The sequence below is a fragment of the Aethalodelphis obliquidens genome, unplaced genomic scaffold (assembly GCF_003676395.1).
Source record: "Aethalodelphis obliquidens isolate GAN/ISIS:26980383/991018 unplaced genomic scaffold, ASM367639v1 scaffold13, whole genome shotgun sequence".
NCBI lineage: Eukaryota > Metazoa > Chordata > Mammalia > Artiodactyla > Delphinidae > Aethalodelphis > Aethalodelphis obliquidens.
The window spans coordinates 27,985,597-28,007,559 of NW_020837957.1; the positions used below are offsets into that span (position 1 = coordinate 27,985,597).

At 39.2% G+C, this 21,963-nt stretch overlaps 1 long non-coding RNA gene across 2 annotated transcripts in view; it reads right to left on the reverse strand.

Annotated features, from left to right (window-relative positions):
* LOC113624480 (uncharacterized) overlaps window positions 1–21,963 on the reverse strand; it is a 66,404-nt gene that overhangs the window by 24,284 nt on the left and 20,157 nt on the right. For both annotated transcript variants that reach the window (XR_003434360.1, XR_003434359.1), the window contains exon 5: window positions 7,769–7,899. This is a non-coding gene — a long non-coding RNA (uncharacterized LOC113624480). The remainder of the gene's footprint in view (window positions 1–7,768; window positions 7,900–21,963) is intronic.

Here is a 21,963-nt window from a genome sequence, read left to right on the forward strand (position 1 = left end):
TCTATGCCAAACAACTAGCAAGACAGGAACACAACCCCACCCATTAGCAGAGAGGCTGCCTAAAATCATAAAAAGGTCACAGATACCCCAAAACACACCACTGGACGTGGTCCAGCCCACCAGAAGGACAAGATCCAGCCTCATCCACCAGAACACAGGCATCAGTCCCCTCCACCAGGAAGCCTACACAACCCACTGAACCAACCTTAGCCACTGGGGGCAGACACCAAAAACGACGGGAACTACGAACCTGCAGCCTGCGAAAAGGAGACCCCAAACACAGTAAGTTAAGCAAAATGAGAAGACACAGAAACACAGAGCAGATGAAGGATCAAGGTAAAAACCCACCAGACCAAACAAATGAAGAGGAAATAGGCAATCTACCTGAAAAAGAATTCAGAGTAATGATAGTAAAGATGATCCAAAATCTTGGAAATAGAATGGAGGAAATACAAGAAACGTTTAACAAAGACCTAGAAGAACTAAAGAACAAATGATGAACAACACAATAAATGAAATTAAAAATTGTCTAGAAGGAATTAATAGCAGGATAACTGAGGAAGAATAACGGATAAGAGAGCTGGAAGATAAAATATTGGAAATAACTACCACAGAGCAGAATAAAAAAAAAAAGAATGAAAAGAATTGAGGACAGTCTCAGAGACCTCTGGGACAACACTAAATGCACCAACATTCAAATTATAGGGGTCCCAGAAAAAGAAAGGGACTGAGAAAATATTTAAAGAGATTATAGTTGAAAACTTCTCTAATATGGGAAAGAGTCAGTCAAGTCCAGGAAGCACAGAGAGTCCCATACAGGATAAATCCAAGGAGAAACACACCAAAACACATATTAATCAAATTATCAAAAATTAAATACAAAGAAAAAATATTAAAAGCAGCAAGGGAAAAACAACAAACATACAAGGGAATCCCCTAAGGTTAACAGCTGAACTTTCAGCAGAAACTCTGCAATCCACAAGGGAGTGGCAGGACATATTTAAAGTGATAAAAGAGAAAAACTAACAACCAAGATTACTGTACGCAACAAGGATCTCATTCAGATTTGACACAGAAATTAAAACCTTTACAGACAAGCAAAAGCTAAGAGAATTCAGCACCACCATACCAGCTTTATAACAAATGCTAAAGGAATTTCTCTATGCAGGAAACACAGAGAAGGAAAAGACCTACAATAACAAACCCAAAACAATTGAGAAAATGGTAATAGGAACATACATATCTATAATTACCTTAAATGTAAATGGATTAAATGTTCCAACCAAAAGACATAGACTGGCTGAAAGGATACAAAAACAAGACCTGTATATATGCTGTCTACAAGAGACCCACTTCAGACCTAGGGACACATACAGACTGAAAGTGAGGGGATGGAAAAAGATATTCCATGCAAAGGGAAATCAAAAGAAAGCTGGAGTAGCAATTCTCATATCAGACAAAATAGACATTAAAATAAAGACTATTACAAGAGACAAAGAAGGACACTACATAATGATCAATCCAAGAAGAAGATATAACAATGGTAAATATTTAGGCACCCAACATAGGAGCACCTCAATGGATAAGGGAAATGCTAACAGCCATAAAAGGGGAAATCAGCAGTAACACAATCATAGTAGGGAACTTTAACACCCCACTTTCACCAATGGACAGATCATCCAAAATGAAAATAAATAAGGAAACAAACACAAGCTTTAAATGATGCATTAAACAAGATGGACTTAATTGATATTTATATGACATTCCATCCAAAAACAACAGAATACACTTTCTTCTCAAGTGTTCATTCTGCAGGATACATCATATCTTGGGTCACAAATCAAGCCTTGGTAAATTTAAGAAAATTGAAATCATATCAAGTATCTTTCCCGACCACAACACTATGAGACTAGATATCAATTACAGGAAAAAATCTGTAAAAAATAAAAACACATGGAGGCTAAACAGTGCATTACTAAATAACCAAGAGATCACTGAAGAAATCAAAGAGGAAATCAAAAAATACCTAGAAACAAATGACAATGAAAACACGAGGACCCAAAACCTATGGGATGCAGCAAAAGCAGTTCTAAGAGGGACGTTTATAGGAATACAATCCTACCTAAAGAAACACCTTACACCTAAAGCAATTAAAGAAAGAAGAACAAAAAAACCCCAACGTTAGCAGAAGGAAAGAAATCATAAAGATCAGATCAGAAATAAGTGAAAAAGAAATGAAGGAAACAATAGCAAAGATCAATAAAACTAAAAGCTGGTTCTTTGTGAAGATAGACAAAATTCATAAACCATTAGCCAGACTCATCCAGAAAAAAAGGGAGAAGACTCAAATTAATAGAATTAGAAATGAAAAAGGAGAAGTAACAACTGACACTGCCGAAAAACAAAGGATCATGAGAGATCACTACAAGCAACTATATGCCAATGAAATGGACAACCTGGAAGAAATGGACAAATTCTTAGAAAAGCACAACCTTCTGAGACTGAACCAGGAAGAAATAGAAAATATAAACAGACCAATCACAAACACTGAAATTGAGACTGTGATTAAAAATCTTCCAACAAACAAAAGCCCAGGACCAGATGGCTTCACAGGCGAATTCTACCAAACATTTAGAGAAGAGCTAACACCTATCCTTCTCAAACTCTTCCAAAATATAGCAGAGGGAGGAACACTCCCCAACTCATTCTACGAGGCCACCACCACCCTGATACCAAAACCAAAGATGTCACAAAGAAAGAAAACTACAGGCCAATATCACTGATGAACATAGATGCAAAAATCCTCAACAAAATACTAGCAAACAGAATCCAACAGCACATTAAACGGATCATACACCATGATCAAGTGGGGTTTTTCCCAGGAATGCAAGGATTCTTCAATATACGCAAATCAATGTGATAAACCATCTTAACAAACTGAAAGAGAAAAACCATATGATCATCCCAAAAGATGCCAAAAAAGCTTCTGACAAATTTCAACACCCATTTATGATAAAAAAACCCTCCAGAAAGTAGGCATACAGGAAACTTACCTCAACATAATAAAGGCCATATATGACAAACCCACAGCCAACATCATTCTCCATGGTGAAAAACTGAAACCATTTCATCTAAGATCAGGAACAAGACAAGGTTGTCCACTCTCACCACTCTTATTCAACAAAGTTTTGGAAGTTTTAGCCACAGCAATCAGAAAAGAAAAAGGGAAAAAAGGAATAAAAAAATAAATAAATAATAAAAGGAATCCAAATTGGAGAAGCAGCAGTAAACCTGTCACTGTTTGCAGATGACATGATACTATACATAGAGAATCCTAAAGATGCTACCAGAAAACTACTAGAGCTAATCAATGAATTTGGTAAAGTAGCAGGATACAAAGTTAATGCACAGAAATCTCTTGCATTCCTATACACTAATGATGAAAAATCTGAAAGAGAAATTAAGGAAACACTCCCATTTACCACTGCAACAAAAAGAACAAAATACCTAGGAATAAACCTACCTAAGGACACAAAAGACCTGTATGCAGAAAAACTATGAGACACTGATGAAAGAAATAGATGATGACACAAATAGATGGAGAGATATACAATGTTCTTGGATTGGAAGACTCAACATTATGAAAATTACTATACTACCCAAAGCAATCTACAGATTCAATGCAATCCCTATCAAACTACCAATGGCATTTTTCACCAGACTAGAACAAAAAATTTCACAATTTGTATGGAAACACAAAAGACTCCGAACAGCCAAAGCAATCTTGAGAAAGAAAAAAGGAGCTGGAGGAATCAGGCTCCTTGACTTCAGACCACACTACAAAGCTACAGTAATCAAGACAGTATGGTACTGGCACAAAAGCAGAAATGTAGATCAATGGAACAGGATAGAAAGCCCAGAGATAAACCCACGCACATACGGTCACCTTATTTTGGATAAAGGAGGCAAGAATATACAATAGAGAAAAGACAGCCTCTTCAATAAGTGGTGCTGGGAAAACTGGACAGCTGCATGTAAAAGAATGAAATAAGAACACTCCCTAACGCCATACACAAAAATAAACTCAAAATGGATTAAAGACATAAATGTAAGGCCAGACACTATCAAACTCTTAGAGGAAAACATACGTACGACACTCTATGACCTAAATCACAGCAAGATCCTTTTTGACCCACCTCCTACAGAAATGGAAATAAAAACAAATGGGACCTAATGAAACTTCAAAGCTTTTGCACAGCAAAGGAAACCATAAACAAGACAAAAAGACAACCCTCAGAATGGGAGAAAATATTTGCAAATGAAGCAACTGACAAAGGATTAATCTCCAAAATTTACAAGCAACTCATGCAGCTCAATATCAAAGAAAAAACCCAATCCAAAAATGGGCAGAAGACCTAAATAGATATTTCTGCAAAGAAAATATACAGGTTGCCGACAAACACATGAAAGGATGCTCAACATCCCTAATCATTATAGAAATGCAAATCAAAACTACAATGAGGTATCACCTCATAACGGCCATCATCAAAAAATCTACAAACAATAAGTGCTGGAGAGGGTGTGGAGAAAAGGGAACCCTCTTGCACTGTTGGTGGGAATGTAAATTGATACAGTACTATGGAGAACAGTATGGAAGTTCCTTAAAAAGCTAAAAACAGATCTACCATATGACCCAGCAATCCCACTACTGGGCATATACCCTGAGAAAACCATAATTCAAGAAGAGTCATATACCACAGTGTTCATTGCAGCTCTATTTACAGTAGCCAGGACATGGAAGCAACCGAAGTGTCCATCGACAGATGAATGGATAAAGAAGATGTCGCAAATATATACAATGGAATATTACTCAGCCATAAAAAGGAATGAAATTGAGTTATCTGTAGTGAGGTGGATGGACCTAGAGTCTGTCATACAGTGTGAAGTAAGTCAGAAAGAGAAAAACAAATACCACATGCTAACACATATATATGGAATCTAAAAAAAAGGTTCTGAAGTACCTAGGGGCAGCACAGGAATAAAGATGCAGACATAGAGAATGGACTTGAGGATACGGGGAATGGGAAGGGTTGACTGGGACAGTGAGAGAGTCACTGAGAGACAGTGAGAGAGTGGCATGTACACTACCAAATGTAAAATAGCTAGTGGGAAGCAGCCGCATGGCACAGGGAGATTAGCTTGGTGCTTTGTGTCCACCTAGAGGGGTGGATAGGGAGGGTGGGAGGGAGACACAAGAGGGAGGAGATATGGGGATATACATAGGAGATTATTCCTATGTATATGTATAGCTGATTCACTTTGTTATAAAGCAGAAACTAACACACCATTGTAAAGCAATTATACTCCAATAAAGACGTTAAAAAAAGAAAAACACAGTATGGTACTGGCACAGAAAAAGACACATAGATCAATGGAACAGCATAGAGATCCCAGGAATAAACCTACATACCTATGTTCAATTAATCTGCAACAAAGGAGGCAAGAATATACAATGGAGAAAAGACAATGTCTTCAATAAGTGGTGCTGGGAAAACTGGACAGCTACATGTAAAAGAATGAAATTAGAATATTTTCTCACACCATATACAAAAATAAGCTCAACATGGGTTAAAGTCCTAAATGTAAGACCTGAAACCATAAAGCTCCTAGAAGAAATCATAGATAGACACTCTGACATAAATCATAGCAATTTTTTTTTTGGATGTGTCTCATAAGGCAAAGGAAACAAAAGCAAAAATAAACAAATGGGACCTAATTAAACTTAAAAGCTTTGGCACAATAAAGGAAACGATCAACAAAATGAAAGGACAACATACTGAATGGGAGAAAATATTTGCAAATCATATATCAGATATGGGATTAATATCCAAAATAAATTAAGTCGTCATACAACTCAGTAGCAAAAAAAAAAAAAAATTATTTTAAAATGGGCAGAGGCTCTGAAGAGACATTTTTACAGAGACATACAGATGGCCGACAGGCACATGAAAGGATACTCAACATCATTAATAATCAGAGAAATGCAAACCAAAACCACAATAAGGTATCACCTCACACCTGTCAGAATGGCTATCATCAAAAAGTCTACAAATAACAAATGTTGGTAAGGACGTTGAGAAAAGGGAACCCTTGTACATTGTTGGTGGGAATGTAAATTGATGCAGCCACTATGGAAAACAGTATGGAGGTTTCCCAAAAAACTGAAAATAGAAATGCCATAGGATCCTGTAATTCCACTCCTGAGTATATATCCGAGGAGAATGAAAACACTAATTTGAAAAGATACACGCACCCCAATGTTCATAGGAGCATTATTTACAATAGCCAAGCAACCTAAGTGTTCATCAACAGACGAACGCATAAAAAAGGTATGGTGTGTATATATACAATGGAATATTACTCATCCATAAAATATAATGAAATTCTTCAATTTGTAATAAAGTGGATGGACCTATAGAGTATTATGCTTAGTGAAATAAGTCAGAGAAATACAAATACTGTATGTTATCACATGTGGAATCTAAAAAATAAAACAAATGTATATAACAAAAGAAACAGACCCACAGATATAGAGAACAAATTAGTGGTTACCAGTGGGGAGAGGGAAGGCAGGAGGAGCAAGGTAATGGCAGAGGATTAACTGGTACAAACTACTACTATGTATAAAATAAGCTACAAGGACATATTGTAGAGCACAGGGAAATATAGCCATTATTTTATAACTTTAAATGGAGTATAATTAATCTATAAAAATATTGAATCAATATGTTGTACACCTGAAACCAATATTATAAATAAACTACAATTAAAAATAAAGTGAATTAACATTTCACATTTCTAAATAATTTAATTTGCTCTCTATATTATTTATGAGAACTTACTTTATACTCTGCAAAATAATCAATTATGACTCCACTGGAATACTATGGTTTATGAACACATTTTTCTATGCATTTAAACACAACTGCACTATTTTTATAAGAGTGTTAATTCAAATAAACCTCAAATTGCAAAACAAATATATATGCCTCAATTTTTTAAATTAATAATAAATTTTTAAAAAATCATAGATGACAGGGCCCCTCCCTCTGACCTATTAGTGACAACTCTCCAGGAAAAAGAGGGGAAGAAGCTGCAGTATCCCACTGCTCCCCTCCCTGTGCCCAGAAACACCTCTTTAGTTATCTTCCACACCCTGCAGGTCTAGGACCTCAGGTGAAGGGCCAGTAGCTCACTAGAAACATTAGGAAGCCAAATGGACTGATGCCCAAGTGGACCACTACTGCTTCTGCCACAAGGTCACTGTGGGGCCAGCAGCTTTTCTGGGTGCTGCATCTGCCTCCCTCACATTCCTGCCAGGTTTATGTTAACTTGGAAGGACTTGAGCGGACTTCAGTTTAGCTCAGAGAACTGTGCTAGATCTTGATTTCTAAATGTCATTAAAGGAACTAAATGTCATAAAAGGAACAGAGATCCTGGGAAAATAGCTAGTTCTAGGGCTGGGGCAGAGAAAATACAAGTCTGGAGCACCTTATAGTACCATAAGTTTAAGCAAGTGCTCAAAAACCAAAATGAACTATGTCAAAGGGACACAGGAACCAACCTGAAAGCACCCACTGGCCAAGGCCGTGACAATTTCAGCAATAAAATAAATAACAATATAGTATGGAATTATGACCCAAAGTATAAAATAAATACACATACTGATATAAGTGATTGAAAAATAAATGAGGTAGAAGAGACACACCTTCCTTACAGAAGCACTCCAAGTGATATATGTAGAGCCCTTCTGCACTACCCAGAAAGGGATCCATATGGCATTGTCCTCCGTTCCTGTAACAAAGGGGAATTTTCATGACATCCACAGTTCTTGATGTCCTGCAAATGAAAGAGGAGGATGTCCTCAAATTACTTGCAGCGGGAACCCACTTAGGTGGGACCAACCTTGAGTTCCAAGTGGAACATTTCATCTACCAAAGGAAAAATGATGGCATCTATATCATAAATCTAAAGAGGACTCAGGAGAAGCTTCCACTGGCAGTTCATGCCATTGTTGCCATGAAAAAACTGGTTGATGTCAGTGTCATTCTCCAGGGATATTGGCCAGCAGCCTCTGCTGAAGTTTGCTGCTGCCACTGGAACGACTCCTGTTGCTTGGTGCTTCACTCCTGGAACCTTCCCTAATCAGATCCAGACAGCCTTCCAGAAGCCTCGTTCTTCTGGTGGATATCACCCCAGGGCTGACAAACAGCCTCTATGTTAACCTGTCTACCATCACTCTGTGTAACTCAGAGTCTCCCTTTTTGCTATGTGGACACTGTCATCCCCTGCAGTGACAAGGAAGCTCACTCAGTGGGTCTGATGTGGTGGAGGCTGGTCCAGGAAGTTCTGTGCAGGCTTCTATGAACACCCATGAGAGATCATGTGTGATTCTACTTATTCAGAGATCCTGAAAGGACTGAAAAGGAAGAGCAGGGTATGCTAAAAAGGCTGTGACTGTGGAGGATTTCCAAGCGAATGAACTGCTTCAGCTTCTGACTTTATTGCTGCTCAACCTGAGGTTACAGGCTGGCCTGAAGGCAAGCAAGTGCCCTTTGTGCCTATCTGCAGAACACTGGAGTGCTCAGCCTGCCACTGAAGGCTGGCCTGCAGCTCCCACTGCTCAGGACACTGAATGGGTGGGAAAAACCACTGGGTGGTCTTAAGCTGTTCTTCCACAGGCTGTTAAACAGAAAACAGAGATAAGGTTGCCAGAAAATAATCAGTTTTGAAATAAATAAATGAATAAAAATATATGTAGATACTATCCCTTCCAGAAGGTAGAGTTAGAGGTTCTTCCACCCTTTGAGAGGAGATTAAACTTAGTGACTTGTTCCCAGTGAACAGAATAGGGAAAGGAAAAACACATTCCCCAAGTGATGAAGGTTCACATCCCCAGTGATGTCATGTGCGTAATGTGTGTCGCCTGATACGTATGATGAAAAGGGCACTTCACCTCTGTGGTGTATTTCCCCCAAACCCATAATGTCAGTCTAACCATGAGAAAACAGACAAATCAAGTTTGGGGGACATTTCTGCAGGAAACTTTGCCAGTACCCCTCAAGACTGTCATGAAAAGGGAAGGCTGAAAAATTGTCACAGACTAGGGGAGACCTGTAAACCAAATGCAGTATGGTATCCTGGTCTGGACCAGAACAGAAAGAGGACATTAATGGAAAAACTGGTGAAATCCAAATAAAGTCTGAAGTTTAATTAACAGTAATAAACCAATGCAGTTTCTTAGTTTTAACAAATGTATCATGGAAATGCAAAATGTAAACGATGGGGGGAAATTGGGTGAGGGATATACGGAACTCTGTACTACCTTTGCCACTTTCTGTAAATCTAAAATTATTTCAAAATAAAAAGTTTATTCTTTAAAAAGTATACTAACTGGGCTTCCCTGGTGGCACAGTGGTTAAGAATCCGCCTGCTAATGCAGGGGACAAGGGTTCAAGCCCTGGACCAGGAAGATCCCCCATGCCGAGGAGCAACTAAGCCCATGCGCCACAACTACTGAGCCTGCACTCTAGAGCCCACAAGCCACAACTACTGAGCCCACATGCCACAACTACTGAAGCCCATGCACCTAGAGCCCGTGCTCCGCAACGAGAAGCCACCACAATGAGAAGCCCACGCACCACAACAAAGAGTAACGCCCATTCACCACAACTAGAGAAAGCCCGCATGCAGCAACAAAGACCCAACGCAGCCAAAAATAAATAAATTAAATATATATATATATATATATATATATATACACACTACTAACTGGACATGAGAAGGGATGCAAAGATGAGACAGTCATTGCCCTCAGAATCTTCAGCCTGCCTATGGGAGAGGCAAGACTACAGTAAATGCCCTGAAACGGAGCATCCATCCTGGTTTGCCTGAGACTGTCCCTAGTATATAACTGTAAGCTCTGCATCATTATTAATTACAAGTACCCCCTTTTACTTCCAAAAGTATTCTAATTTAGACATTAAATTATATGCTCATACCACCTAAAAAGCACAGGGTATGCTGTGGTGGTCAGAGATAGGAGGGGACATTAGGGAAGGCATGGAAGGATGGATGGGGAGCTATGAAGTGGAGATAGAAGTCAGAGAGATAGGAAGGGGGAGGAATGGCCCAGGCAGGGGCAGCTTCAAGAAGAAAGTCCCAGAGGCAGGTAAGACCCAGGGTGTGTTCTTTTCAAGACACAGATATCCAAATTTGGAGAAAACTTTGATTAAGAAGAGGGGGTTAACTGGGGTTTGGAGCAGGCTAAATGGACTAGAAATTTATTGGGGCAGTAATGTATTTTCAAGCACATAGGAGGGAAAGTGACCAAACCACCCTACAAATGAAAAACCTACAAAATTAATTTTCTTGAGAAAGATCCTTTTTTTCCCCTTATGTATCCACTCTTTCCCTAACTTTTCCTATAAACTCTCTAGGCCCTTGATATACACTGAGCTCCAGCTCACCTAAGCTAACTCTCAAAGGTATCGTGAGATCCCTCTAAACACTGATAGTGCCATTTACTAAGCTCTCAACCTATACAAGATTAAGCAGCTGCTTCCCTAGGCCTCTGGTGTCTGACCCAATCTGTGGTTCAGTCATGTGCTCTGCTACCTCAGAGCCTACACTGTCTTCTCTCCAGGACACCACTCCCTGACCACGTGGCATTCTTCATTATTGAAGTAAAGTGTTGCCTTCAATAAAGCATAACCCCCAGGTTTTAATATAAACTCCAAATTTCAAAGAATGGGAAGAAATATTTTACAAAAACCCTGTTGCTCTTTCAGGGAAGAAGATTTGAATTCTCAATAGCTTTTACTCTGAAAAGTAAACAGTATGATTCAGTTTCACTTTCTATTTAAATACTTCAGGAACACATATGCTGTTATATTCAGAGAATGGTGACCTTTTTTTAAATCTTGTCCTTTGAATAATTCCATTCCCTTCAGATTCTCAACCACTTAAAATCCCCATCAGGCTTAGTATATTTAGTGGAGTCTCTTTAAGGTATTATTTAGCATCTTCTGCTTATGGTCATGTCCAAAAGCCAGGTAATCTTCCTGCTCATTAGGGAATAGGGTCAATTCTTTAAAGATTTACCTGGACTCAAGGTGATACCATTGTGAAGTTTGAAAATGTTTAATAGCTTTACATTATAAGCCCTGGCAGAAAAAGAAGAAGGATATCTGGAAGGCCACCTCTGCTGGGCTGAGGGTGGGGTAGGGAGCAGGGGTGACTTTCATCTGAAATGTGCCTAGAAAAGCCTGAGTGAGGTTGGGACTGGCTCCCGGGTCCTCTGATGTCCAGGTTCTCCTCTCACTGCAGCACAACCTGGAGCTAAGAGATACGGGGCAATGACTGTATAGGGATGCCCAGTGTGATTGCTGATGAAATACCTGATGAAATTTGTTCTTCTGCAATAAAGCTCGTTTTCTTTGGGAATTCGTGTGTCCTTTTCCAAATTAAACTAGCAAAATAGGAACTTTTGTAACATCTCAGCCATCTAGCTCTCTTCTCTAAATTTTCAAGCTTTGTGTCTCCTACCTTCAGCAAAAATACTTGTGTTTCGGAAAACTGATTACCAGTGAAGGAACCAGGAGGTGGAATTGGATCACAGTACTTTAGCTGGAAGCAGTGGCACCAAGCCCTTCCCTCTAAATGAGCTGGCCTCGCCTCTGGGGGGCCTGTGGAGAAAAGCCCGCTCCAAGGTGCTAGTTTTCAGTTTGCTTCTCAGCACCCGTGCAGTCATAACTAAAGCAAAGGAAAATACTGCATGACTTCAGAAGAAAGCCAGCCACCTTGCAACATCTTCAGGAAATTCTGCACTCCCCTAGGGCTTGCAAAACTCCCTATGTCTTGCAGACCAAAGGCAAGATCTCAGTCACCTAGCTCTAGTTTGCATAATTAAAGAAAGTGGAAGCTGGTTTTTTTCTGGGTGACCCTTGACCCAACCAAGCTCACAGGGCCTATCACAGAAATAAGATAGCATAAAATGAAGTGTTGTAGTAATGAAAGCTGTTATCATTTAGATGAGCAGGAAAAGCCAGGTCCCTGGGTGACCATCCTGACTTACTACGGTCATACAGCCAAGACAGTGTCCACTTAAGGTACTATAATGTTATTCTTTTGAGTTGGCATACGTACAACAATATAATTTCATGTCATAATTTGTAAGACATTTCAGAGAAACCATGTACTAATATCTTCTATAATGCCTTTTATCGGGACTTCCCTGGTGGCACAGTGGTTAAGAATCCGCCTGCCAATGCAGGGGACACGGGTTCGAGCCCTGGTCCAGGAAGATCCCACATGCCACAGAGCAACTAGGCCCGTGCGCCATAACTACTGAGCCTGCACTCTGGAGCCCACGAGCCACAACTACTGAGCCCATGTGCCACAACTACTGAAGCCCACACTTAGAGCCCATGCACCACAACAAAGAGTAGCTCCCGCTCTCTGCAACTAGAGAAAGCCCGCGTGCAGTAATGAAGACCCAATGGAGCCAAAAATAAATAAATAAATTTATAAAATGCTATTGTTCATTGGCAGCAAGTTGTGGGAAACCACTGTACTCATATGTTTGTGGTAAATAGCCCCTTGTGAAATATTAACATTTATCCATAGTCATTACCATTTGTGTCCATGCCTGGAAATTTATCATAAGTCACTAATTCAATAAAGGAAAAATCTGTATGCTTGAGGCTGTCTATTGAATGAAAAAAATCTAATGTCCAAAAATAAAATTATAAAAAAAAAACCTTTTATATCCATTTTTTATATGGAAGCATAGCCAATGATCTGTTAACTCCCTCCCTCCCACATCATTACCTCTTTCTTGTCTTTCTCCCATTGTCCTATTAACATATTATCCATCTTTGGGGAAAAAAATTAAAACAATTTTAAAACCACATTCAGTATGGCCACATAATGGGGGAGACAGTCCACTTTCAAGTCAAGCAGTTCTACCTCTTTTCCATATTGGGCATCCAGACAGATTTCCTTTGTACAAAGAGTCTTGCAACTAGGGGAAAGAGTTTGAAAATCACTGGGCTGGTCTAAATCCCTTACCATAAAAAAGCACAAACTAAGACCCAGAGCGGTTACCTGACACGAGTTCAAGCGACTTTTAGCAGAGTGATTGCTAGAAACGAGGTCTCAAACTCCTAGTCTTGATTGCTAGAAACGAGGTCTCAAACTCCTAGTCTATGGCAACAAAAAAGCCCGATGAGCTTTGAAGAGAGAGAGGAACTCAAAACAGGACTCTTTCGATCAAAACCCACCTGGTATCAGGGCAGCCACCCTGTCTGGGTGAGCTAAACTGAGATTCCTCCACCTCCGCCCCCACTTCCGTTGCAGAACAAGGGTCATTGCCACAGGAGAGCTGAACTTGTGGACTGGGTTTGGTTTTGAGTCAGAACAATTTGGTTTTAAGGCTCAGAAATTTTTGTTTGAAGCCTCCTCCAAGCTTGAGTAGAGGTAAAAGATCATGGGGCCACCGAGCAGCCCTTGGCTTTCTAGAGTTTGGGAAAGCAACTCAGTTGCATTAGAAGTTTCTCAGGCAGGACTTCCCTGGTGGCGCAGTGGTTAAGAATCCGCCTGCCAGTGCAGGGGCCAGGGGTTCGATCCCTGGTCCAGGAAGATCCCACATGCCTCAGAGCAACTAAGCCCGTGCGCCACAACTACTGAAGCCTGCGCACCTGGAGCCCACGTGCCACAACTACTGAAGCCTGTGTGCCTAGAGCCTGTGCTCACAAGAGAAGCCACCGCAATGAGAAGCCCGCGCACCGCAATGAAGAGTAGCCCCCGCTCACCACAACTAGAGAAAGCCCGCGACAGCAACGAAGACCCAACACAGCCAAAAGTAAATAAATAAATAAATAAATTTAAAATATGTACAGCTTTAAAAATAAAAGAAGTTTCTCAGGGTAAGGCCTCTAGGACAGAAAAGGAATATTCACTAAGTGGGAGAGTACTAGTACTGAATATCTTTCTAACCCATTTCTGTGAGGTTCAACTCAATAAAACCAGCAAACACACCTATCACAACTTTGTTTTCTCTGTGATTAAAGCCTTGAGTTGTTTTGTGGAAAGTGACACACCCAGAAAGCCAGCTTGCTCATGTTGGTGACAGAAGCAAGGATATCTACACAAGTAGGGTTCTGGGCCATTTGGGGTGGGGGGCAGAAATAAGTTAGCATTAATATGAGGATCTGTGAAGGTTTCTGGGTTAATTTTTTAGGAATATATGGAATTCACTGGCTGGGTAAATGCAGTCACACTCAGTCTTCAGCTTGTTCAGCTCCAGGCCCTGGGATGGGGGTGGACAGGCCTGAAAAGCAGCGTGGAGCTTTTAGAGTCTCCCCTGAAGCTGTTTCCTCACTCCCCACCCCCCTCAGCCTGCATTCCTGGGGAGCATCTTAACATCTTCCCAGGGCTTCAGAACCCTGCACACTCATTCATTCATTCAACAAATATTTGTTCAGTACTTACCATGGGCCAGGCCTTCCCATCAGGAACTACTCACTGAGTGTCTTCCATGATGCCCTGTGCAATTTCTCCACTAGGCATGTAGGACTACACCCTGCTCACTCCCTCACTTCCCACAGGAGCTTATGATCTAGCTTGGGCTGTGAAACATTCAGTAAACCATGAGCATAGGAGGCAAATGGGAAAAGGCTAGGATCTGTGGCCAGATTGGCCCAACTGAAATCCTGACATTAAGGGAATTGGCAATAACTAGCTGGTTGATCTTGGGCAGGTGTTTAACTTCCCTGAGCCTCAACTTATTTAAAAATGGAGACTAGGGACTTCCCTGGTGGTCCAGTGGGTAAGACTCTGTGCTCCCAATGCAGGGGGCCCGGGTTCTAATCCCTGGTCAGGGAACTAAATCCCACGTGCCGCAACTATGGGTCTGCGTGCCACAACTAAGACCTGGCATGGCCTAAATAAATAAATAAATTTTTAATAGAGAATAATAAAATATATTCCTTACAGGGTTATTGATTTAATGGGACACAAAGACATAGAGACCACCAATATTAGGTAAATACATAAAGGCCACCAATATTAGGTAAAACCTTTTAAGATTCGCACAATTTTTGTTTTTATTTTCATTTTAATACTTTTCAAAGTAATGCCTATACATAATTATAACAGTAACTCACAGCACTTACTTTGTACTGGACACTAGTCCAAGTATTTTACATAGATTAAATTAGTTCACTCTAAAAACAGCTTTCTGAGGAAAGCACATTATTACACCAATTTGCAGCAAAATATGTAACCAAGCAACAGAGAGGTTAAGTGACTTGCCAAGGTTACACAGCTAGTAAGTGGCAGTACCAGGCTTCAAATCATGTTCATATGCACATAGTTCAACAACACAAAAAACTCTACAAGACTTATTATGAAAAACAGCCACCCTCTTCATTCCCTTCCCTGCCCTTCCCACTCTATATTCAACTAATATGCTTACAGAAGATAAGGACTTAAGTCTCTTTTACCACTACTGGAAACCACCACATACCTGTGACACTCCACATTTTCCCTCTTCCATCCTTTCAATATCATTTCTAATTAGATTAATATTCAATGTTTACATTATTATCATCTGTAATGCTATTACAGGCAAGCCCTGCAGTATGCTTTCTCTTTCCTCCTTATACAAATAGTAACAAGAATTAATACTGGTCTTATTACTTTTCTTACTTTCTATGCATCTTCCACTAATCTATCACCGAACTCTCCATCCTGGTCATCTCCACTCCTTCTACTTAAACACATCAAAAGTTTATCAATCCCTTGAACTCATCTTTCCCAGAGCCTTTCTGCTCCAATCTAGACTGGATGACTCTAGTTCTGCTGCACAGCCATATCTTAGGAGCTCCTTTCATCATCTCTATAATTATATTTGCTTCTTTCTTGGGCTAGTTCACCTGGGTTCTTTAAATCTTGATGAAGTTAAATTTCAATTTTCTTTTCAGTTGTGATTTTTGTGTCCTACTGAAGAAATCCTTGCCTACTCCAAAGTTGTGAAATTTTTCTCTTCTAAAAGCTTTATAATTTTAGCTTTTCTGTTTAGGTCTGGATCCATTTCAGTTACTTTTTGTGCATGGTGTGAGGTAAGGGATAAGATTCTTTATTTCCATATAGCTATCCAGTTGATCCAGTACTTGAAAAGATTTTCCTTTTCCCCATTGAAATACCTCAGACGCTTTGTCAAAAATCAATTGCCTATATGTGTTTGGGTCTATATCTGGACTCTATTATCTTCTATTGACCCATATATCTATCCTTATGCCAATACCTAGAATGTCTTGATAACTGTAACTTTATAGTACGTCTTCAAATTAAGTAGTGTAAGACTTCCTTCTAACTTTGCTCTTTTCAAAATTGTTTTGGCCATTCTAGGTCTTCTGCATTACCCTATAAATTTTAGAATCAGCTTGACTGTGATTGCATTGAATCTACAGGTCAATTTGGAGAAACTGATATCTTAACAATATTAAGTCTTCCAATTCATGAACATGGCATACCTCTCCATTTATTTAGGTCTCCTTTCATTTATCTTAGCAATGTTTTGTACTTTTTAGTGTACAAGTCTCACATAAATCTTGTAAGCTATGTCCCCAAGTACTTCACATGTGTTTTTTTAAAAATAAACTTTATTTTTTAGAGCAGTTTTAGGTTCATGGCAAAATCCAAGTACAGAGAGTTCCCATATGCCCCCCACCCACACATACACACAACTGCCCCCACCTCAGGTGTTTTTTATGCTATTATAGTAAGTAGTATTTTTTAAATTGCATTTCCAATTGTTCATTGCTGGTATAGAGAAAAAGAATTTTTATATATTGACCTTATCCTGTGAACTTGCCAACCTACTTATTAGTTCTAGTAGCTTTTCTGTAGAATTTTAGGATTTTCCACATACCCAATCATGTCATCTGCAAATAAATATTATTTTACTTCTTCTTTGCCAATCTGTATGTTTTGCCTTATCGCCCTGGCTAGGACCTTCGCAAAAATATTAAAAAATAAGTGGTGAACAAAAAAGTGGTGAAAGCAGACATCCTTACATCTTAGAGGGAAAATAGTCTTTCACTGTTAAGAATAAGATGTAGGTTTTCAGATGGGAGGGATTGGGGAGTTGGGATTGACACATATACACTACTGATACTGTGCATAAGATAGACAACTGAGGGAAACATACTGTATAGCACAGGGAACTCTACTTAATGTACTGTGGTGTCCTAAATGGGAGGGAGATCCAAAAGGGAGGGGATATGTGTATGTATATGGCTGATTCATTCTGCTGTGCAGTAGAAGCTAACACAACATTGTGAAGCAACTATCCTCCAATAAAAATTAATTAAAAATAAATTTAAAAAAATTAAAAAAAAAAAAAAAAAAAGATGTAGGTTTTCATGGAAGGCCTTTATCAAGTTGAAGAAGTTCCCTGGCACTCATAGTTTACTGGAAGGTTTTCATAAATGGGTGTTGAATTTTGCCAAAGGCTTTCAATGCATATCTATAAAGATATATCTTCACTTTTAATGTTGTAAATTACACTTATTGATTTTTTAAAAAAATTTATTTTATTTATTTTTGGATCTGTTGGGTCTTCGTTGCTGTGCATGGGCTTTCTCTAGTTGCAGCAAGTGGGGGCTACTCTTTGTTGTGGTGTGCAGTCTTCTTATTGCAGTGGCTTCCCGTTGCGGAGCACAGGCTCTAGGTGTGTGGGCTTCAGTAGTTGCAGCACACAGGCTCAGTAGTTGTGGCTCGCGGGCTCTAGAGCCAGGCTCAGTAGTTGTGGTGCACAGGCTTAGTTGCTCTGCGGCATGTGGGATCTTCCTGGAGCAGGGATCGAACCCATGTCCCCTGCACTGGCAGGTGGATTCTTAACCACTGCACCACCAGGGAAGCCCCCAATTATTGATATTTAAATGTTAAATTAACCTTGCATTCCTGGGATAAGCCCTACTGAATCATGACATATTTACCTGTTAGTATATTGCTGCATTCATTTTGCTAATAGTTTAAGGATTTTTCCCTGTTCCTGATGGATATTGGTTTATAATTTTTTTTTGTAGTGTCTTTGTCTGGTTTAATATCAGCCTCATAAAATGAACTGGAAAGTATACTATCCAATTCTATTTTCTGAAAGTTCTTCAGGGCTAAAGGATTGGTATTATCGCTTCCTTAAATGTTTGACATAATTCACCAATAATACCATCTGGGCCTAGGGATTTTCTTCGTGAAAACATGTCTTAATATGACTTTAATCACTTTTATTGACATAATGGATATTCAGAAATGTTTCTTCTTGAGTCACTATTGGAAAATTGTGTCTTGCAAGGAATTTTTCCATTTCATCTAAGTTTTCAAATGTATTTGCAGTTATTCATAATATCTTTTTATTATCCCCTTAATTAATGTAGGATTTTAGTAGTGTTTTATCTTTTCCCAGATACTGATAATTTATGTCTTTTTTTCCTTGATCTATTTAGATGTTGTCAACTTTATTGATTTAAAAAACCTAAATCTTTCATTTCATTGATTTTCTCTATTTTTCTTTTTTTTAATTTTTGGCTGCCTTGGGTCTTCATTGCTGCGCACGGGCTTTCTCTAGTTGAAGCGAGCATTGCAGTGTGCAGGCTTCTCACTGCAGTGGCTTCTCTTGTTGCAGAGCACAGGCTCCAGGAGCGTGGACTTCAGTAGTTGCAGCACATGGGCTCAGTAGTTGTGGCTCACAGACTCCAGAGCGCAGGCTCAGTTGTTGTGGCACATGGGCTTAGTTGCTCCACGGCATGTGGGATCTTCCCAGACCAGGGCTCAAACCCGTGTCCCCTGCATTGGCAGGCGGATTCTTAACCACTGCGCCATGAGGGAAGCCCTCTATTTTTCTGTTTTCTGATCTTTACTTTTTCCTTCCTTCTACTTCCTTTGGACTCAAATTGCTCCTCTTCTCCTAGCTTCTTAAGGTAAAAGCCTCAATCACTGTGGAGAACTTTCTTCTTTTCTAAGCTATTAATTATCTTCTGAGCACTGCCTTAGCTGTATCCCATGAATTCTGAACACTTTCTTCACCTTTATTCAAAATATTTTAAAGTTTCCTTTATGATTTCTAATTTGACCATTACGTTATTTAAAGGTGCACTGTTTTTACCAAATATCTGTTACTGATTTTTAATTTAATTTCATTCTTATTAGAAAACATACTCTGTATGATTTTAATTGTTTTACATTTATTGAGACTTGTTCTATGACTCATAATATGGCCTAATGCTATTGTTGGCTAGAGTGTTCTATAAATGTCAATTAGGTCATGTTTGTTGATAGTATTATTAATATCTTCCATATCCCTACTGATATTGTCTGTTTGTCCTGTTAGTTACTGAAGAAGGAATGTTGAAATCTCTAACAATAATAGTGGGTTTGTTAATTTCTTTATTAATTTTTGTTGCCATGTATTTTGAAGCTCTGTTATTGGATGTACACACATTTAGAATGTTTATGTCCTCCTGATGAATTGTACTCTCAACTACTATGAAATGACCTTCTTTATCCCATATGAAATTTCTTGTTCTAAGACACCCTTTGATATTAACATAGTCATGCTAGCTTATTTATTTATTTATTTTTGCTGGGTTGGGTCTTCGTTTCTGTGCGAGGGCTTTCTCCAGTTGCGGTGAGTGGGGGCCACTCTTCATCGTGCTGCGCGGGCCTCTCACTATCACGGCCTCTCCCGTTCCGGAGCACAGGCTCCAGACGCACAGGCTCAGTAGTTGTGGCTCATGGGCTTAGTTGCTCCATGGCATGTGGGATCCTCCCAGACCAGGACTCAAACCCATGTCCCCTGCACCGGCAGGCAGACTCCCAACCACTGTGCCACCAGGGAAGCCCATGCTAGCTTTTTTATGATTGGTGTTTGCATGGTATTACTTTTCCATCCTTTTACTTTTCATCTACCTGTGCATATATATTTAGATTCCCTCTAGAAAGTGCATAGTTGGGTTTTGCTTTTTAATCCAGTTGGTCTATCTCTGCCTTATAATTGGGGTGTTTAGAACCTTTATATTTGATAACAATTATTAATATGGTTGGGCTTAAGTCTACCATCTTCATATTTTGTCCTGTCATTTTTCTCTTTTTGCTTGTCTAATTTTGTACTGAGTATTTTTAGTACTCCAATTTATCTCCAATACTGATTTATTAGCTATAGCTCTCTGGGTTTTTGTCTTTGGGTTTTTTGTTTTTTTGTGTGTGCGTGTGGTTGCTCTGGGGTTTATAATATGCATACTTTATTTGATCCAAAATGTACTTCCAGGTAAAAGCCTAAGTGATGATAGAGCTCACCTCATTTGCCTCTCTTCCCTTAGGGATCACAGTCCTGTACTACCTCTAGTCCAACATCAGAAAACAGGTGTTTCATACATTTTGTACAGTTTCTAATTGTTTCCAGTGGTAGGGTAAATGTGGCTCCTATTACTCCATCATAGATTAAAGCAGAAGTCCACTTATGCTTTTTTAAAAATCCATTTACTAACAATTTTGAGGAAGTAATGGAAAGTAAACACATGTGTTCAGTCTACCACATTTAGTTGAAAACCCACTTCAATTTTTAAAATTATAAACAAAACATAATACTTTTCAAATTAATAATTATCCCAAAACAGTGAGAAGGATAAAAATTGTTTTCAACTTTTCACCAAAGTGTCTATATAGTCAGATCAGTGAGGACTGACTTGAGCCATTAAGTCAGGTTCCACATCTAACTGTTTTCTTTACTTACTTTCAGAAGGATCTCTTGATAAAAATAATTGTGCCCAAAGCTTGTTCTGCTTTCTCTCCAAGCCCAATACTTATCATTAGCTCAGCTTAAGCTGGTTATTCAGGTGTCTTCACAGCAATATGACTTGTATATGATTTTGCTCTAAGAAGTACAACTTTGAACAATATTTTTGTAGTTTTGGTCTCCTCCCTACCTTTACTGACAAAATTAATCAGTTTCCTATACTTACTCTGGAAAATATAATTTGTTTTGCCAGAGACATAACCATACTTTGTTTAAAAATTGTGGGGAGTTCCCTGGCAGCCTAGTAGTTAGGATTCCAGGCTTTCACTGCCATGGCCCAGGTTCAGTCTCTGGGTGGGGAACTGAGATCCTGCAAGGCACGTGGAGTAGCCAAAAAAAAAAAAAATTGTGTCAGAATTTGATGGCTTTGTGCCACTACAGGACAAAGTCCTATAGGAACAATATCCTTAGGGACCATTACAATAAAGTCCACTTTTCAAACATTCAGCACTACATTTCTTATTTGAACTTCCCATTTTCAGCTACTGTGCCAAAACAACACTCCTATAAATTATTTTGTCCTAGCTCATACAGATTCATGGTGTATATTCATACTAGAGCCATATTTAATATTTATACTTACAGAGTTATCCTGTATTGCACTATTGATAATATTATCTTCATCATTCATTTTACTCTTTAATGAACTACTTTGGAATCATGAGAAATTTAATGCAACACAACAGTAACAACAAAAATGTAGATTTTTACAATTAAGAATTTTAACACTGCCCTGATATGAAACACATTATCTAAAATAATCTATAATTGATAACTGAAATTAGCTATGATAAACTGACCAATGCAGTCCTTGCAGTGAATATGATGAAACAATTATTAAGAAAGTAATAGGGCTTCCCTGGTGGTGCAGTGGTTGAGAATCTGCCTGCCAATGCAGGGGAACAGGTTCAAGCCCTGGTCTGGGAAGATTCCACATGCCACGGAGCAACTGGGCCCGTGAGCCACAATTACTGAGTCTGCGCGTCTGGAGCCTGTGCTCCGTCACAAGAGAGGCCTCAATAGTGAGAGGACCGCGCACCACG